This window comes from Diaphorina citri, unplaced genomic scaffold (assembly GCF_000475195.1).
Source record: "Diaphorina citri unplaced genomic scaffold, Diaci psyllid genome assembly version 1.1 scaffold424, whole genome shotgun sequence".
Taxonomy (NCBI): Eukaryota; Metazoa; Arthropoda; class Insecta; order Hemiptera; family Psyllidae; genus Diaphorina; species Diaphorina citri.
Window position 1 is genome coordinate 56,762 of NW_007377859.1, and position 4,501 is coordinate 61,262.

Below are 4,501 nucleotides of genomic sequence, written 5' to 3' on the forward strand. Positions count from 1 at the left end.
GTACTTACAAGTACCATTCCTATGTACAAGTTTACAAGTACCATTCCTATGTACAAGTTTACAAGTACCATTCCTATGACAAATCAAGTATTAGAGTGTGTACTCAAGTATTAGAGTGTGTACTCAAGTATTAGAGTGTGTACTCAAGTATTAGAGTGTGTACTCAAGTATTAGAGTGTGTACTCAAGTATTAGAGTGTGTACTCAAGTATTAGAGTGTGTACTCAAGTATTAGAGTGTGTACTCAAGTATTAGAGTGTGTACTCAAGTTTGAGTATGTACTCAAGTATTAGAGTGTGTGTACTCAAGTATTAGAGTGTGTACTCAAGTATTTGAGTATGTACTCAAATACTAGAGTGTGTACTCAAGTATTAGAGTATGGGAACAGACCTCAATTGCTCATCCGTTGTGCTCCTTTGCTGCTCCAAGTGTGTTATCTTTCAGACATTTTTTCCATTTGTAAATAATCCGATGTGTTTTCTATTTAGGGCGAACGAATTATCTTTTCGGTCATCCTCCCAATCAGTTCTATAATAATAAAAATAATAATAAACTCTTTATTGTTAAAAATTCATACAAACAAATTTTTACAAAAGGGATTATTGCCTTAGGCAAACTCTGCCATCCAACCCAACCATGTACCACTTATCTGTTACGTAGAGTTACACATTATATGGATTTTACAAAGGAGAATGTACCACTCTGAGTAAAAAAAAAAAAAGTTCTAGGGTGATCGCTTTTGGCTGACTTTTGGTTTTGGCTACAAAAATTTACCAGAGGATACCCTTCGCACTCAACCTTTGCCATTTCTTTAGCAAGGGAAATTTCAGGCTGGTATCTTCACTGTTTAAAATCCCCACCTAAAAAACTAATCTGGTCCACTCCCTGTTTAAGGTCCCCCAGGCAGACCTTTTGTTAAGTAAAACCTGTCCCCTAAATAGAAAACACTCTTAAATATCCCTACACAAACCAGATGTACATTGGCCTTAGCTGTGTTACTAATGACCAGGGACACAATCTGTGATCCTGGTCCAATAAAAAAAGCTTTTTACTGTAAAGTTTTGTAAGTTCATACAAAAAATGGGTAACTTTTGAAAATACTCAACACAAATATTATAATTTATTAGATGTTAAAATATTTTGATTTAATTGTCTAGTCTGTCTCCTTGTAAGAGACGAGAATAGTCTACTTACATAATCGTCACTCACGGACCGAAGCCGCCTACCCAAGTACTAAAAAAACCTTATTGAAATGGTGACCTTTTCTCCCGAAGTTCCAAGCCATTTTCACATTTGTGACTTAATCTTTTGGATTGTTCCCCAATTGATATTTGATTTCATAAAACAATCTTATATTATAAGACCAAGATCCATTCACATTTCACAGTTCACTGATCGCTCTATCTCAAGAACCACAACACCTAGAAAGCTGAAATTTGGTAGGAATATTCCTTTTATGGTCTAGGTGTGCAATAAGAAAGGATTTTAAAAAGGCGGGATTATTGCCTTAGGCAAACTCTGCCATCCAACCCAACCATGTACCACTTATCTGTTACGTAGAGTTACACATTATATGAATTTTACAAAGAAGAATGTACCACTGTGAGTAAAAAAAAAAAGTTCTAGGGTGATCGCTTTTTTGGATCGATTGGTTTTGGCTACAAAAATTTACCAGTGGATACCCTTCGCACTCAACCGTTGCTATTTCTTTAGCAAGGGAAATTTCAGACTGGTATCTTCACTGTTTAAAATCCCCACCTAAAAAACTAATCTGGTCCACTCCCTGTTTAAGGTCCCCCAGGCAGACCTTTTGTTAAGCAAAACCTGTCCCCTTAAATAGAAAACACTATTAAATATCCCCACACAAACCAGATGTACATTGGCCTTAGCTGTGTTACTAATGACCAGGCACACAATCTGTGATCCTGGTCCAATAAAAAAAAAAGCTTTTTACTGTAAAGTTTTGTAAGTTCATACGAAAAATGGGTAACTTTTGAAAATACTCAACACAAATATTATAATTTATTAGATGTTAAAATATTTTGATTTCATTGTCTAGTCTGTCTCCTTGTGAGAGACGAGAATAGTCTACTTACATAATCGTCGCTCGTGGACCAAAACCGCCTAGCCAAGTACTAAAAAAACCTTATTGACGATGTTAAAATATTTTGATTTCATTGTCTAGTCTGTCTCCTTGTGAGAGACGAGAATAGTCTACTTACATAATCGTCGCTCGTGGACCGAAGTCGCCTACCCAAGTACTAAAACCTTATTGAAATGGTGACCTTTTCTCCCCAAGTTCCAAGCCATTTTCACATTTGTGACTTAATCTTTTGGATTGTTTCCCAATTGATATTTGATTTCATAAAAAAAAAAGAACTCTACCACTAGAAACTCTAAAATCCTCCATCACCTTAAAAAAAGAAAAGAAATTGACGACCTTTTCTCCCCAAGTTCCAAGCCATTTTCACATTTGTGACTTAATCTTTTGGATTGTTTCCCAATTGATATTTGATTTCATAAAATAAAATCTCCACCACTAGAAACTCTAAAATCCTCCATCACCTTAAAAAAAGAAAAGAAATTGACAAGCGAGTTTGGTTCTGAAAGCGACGATTTATGTTTTCGATGTAGTTTGGGCTAAAGCAATCCAAGTACAAAACCAATTTTTATTCGATTATTTTTTTCGAGCGCCCAGCGACTGGTATGGCCTGGGTTTGTATAATTTCACACTGAAAATAAAGTGAACTATTGAGCTAAAGTGAGCTATTTTATAGTGGGCCTAGTGAGTATCCAGTGGATTGGAACACATCACATGCCTTCAGACACACTCCATTTGTCAAGGGTTTAGGTTTACCTTGCCCTTGGGATCAATTTAATTTGTAGAAACCATGATGAAAAGTTTGTAATTTGTTGGGTTGCAAATTGTGGACGAACCCGTTATGTTACCAGTTGACACTCCATTTGTCAAGGGTCTAGGTTTTCCTTGCCCTTGGGATCAATTTAATTTGAAGAAAACATTTACTGATGAAAAGTTTGTAATTTGTTGGGTTGCAAATTGTGGACGAACCCGTTATGTTACCAGTTGCTCCTTGGGCGCTTGACCCTAAGGATTTCCTTTTTCAAGTGGTAAAGTTCCTTTAAAGTCCATCCCAAGTTTTATATTTTGCATTTAGAAACAAAAATCCTAATAGACTTGACCCTAATTTCCTTTTTCAAGTGGTAAAGTTCCTTTTTTAAAGTCCATCCCAAGTTTTATATTTTGCATTTAGAAACAAAAATCTAATAGTGTGTAATAATAGTCGCTATTAATAATCAATTTGTGTAATAATGGTATTTTGAAACCTATTTTACCGGGTGTTCCAGTCAAATGGGGCAAAAATGGACACCTTGTATTATTTACATATCAGACTTGAGATGCCACATTGAAAGGAAATCTTTACACTTAACGATACTTAATTTTAGCCAATTCAGCACGAGGAAAGCATAGTACAGTAGAAACTCGATTATTTCAACTAATTGGGACCGGGGGTAGTTGAAATGATCGAGGTTGAAATGATCAAGGTTGAAATGATCACTTTCTATGATCTTTTCCTTTGAGGATATCCTTTGAAAGATAGAAGAAAAAAACCAATGGATTTTGGAGTTGAAATAATCGAGGTTCTACTGTATTAGGTGTTACGTGTCTAGGTAAGTAGAATTTTATTGGATGTAGTGGTTGGGTGGAAGAGCTCCTTACAGGAGAAATCCAGCCACTATAAATAAAAAAAACCTTAAATATATTTAAATGTTTCCCGGAATTGTTTTTATATTTATTGGGCGGTATGGTTATGTTTTGAGGCAAGGAAGGATCTGTTTTTCGATCTCATCTGCTATCTAGAATAGTGGAAACCAAAGATATCAAGCGTGTCGGAAGGCGCGCGAACGTCAAGAGTTCGAAGCGCCAACCGGCATATAAAATTTTACAAAAAAAATCCAACACGAGGAAAGCATAGTACAGTAGAAACTCGATTATTTCAACTAATTGGGACCGGGGGTAGTTGAAATGATCGAGGTTGAAATGATCACTTCCTTTGATCTTTTCGTCTGAGGATATCCTTTGAAAGATAGAAAAAAAAATGGTATTTTGAAACCTATTTTACCGGGTGTTCCAGTCAAATGGGGCAAAAATGGACACCTTGTATTATTTACATATCAGACTTGAGATACCACATTGAAAGGAAATCTTTACACTTAACGATACTTAATTTTAGCCAATTCAGTTTTTTTTTATGTTTTGCAATATTATTTATCCCATCCAATGAACTTGCTTTGGCAATGACGTAAAATTGGATACAAATATTGGGTGATTGGCTGTCAAAGCTCCAACGTCCATCACTAAAAATAAAAAAAGCTTAAACTTCCTTTTCATTTGCCTTTCATGGCCGAGTCCAAAAAGTGAGTTTAAACTTGTTTTGTTTAACATTTGAAATAAATCAATCAGATTATTAAATCCGAGGGCG

At 35.5% G+C, this 4,501-nt stretch overlaps 1 long non-coding RNA gene across 1 annotated transcript; it reads right to left on the reverse strand.

Moving 5' to 3' along the window:
• Positions 1–1,493: 1,493 nt before the first annotated feature.
• Positions 1,494–2,948, reverse strand: LOC113467182. Its single transcript, XR_003391349.1, has 3 exons — positions 2,440–2,948; positions 2,268–2,284; positions 1,494–2,144 (listed from the first exon to the last, which is right to left on the reverse strand). It is a non-coding gene; the product is annotated as an uncharacterized LOC113467182 (long non-coding RNA).
• Positions 2,949–4,501: the final 1,553 nt, after the last annotated feature.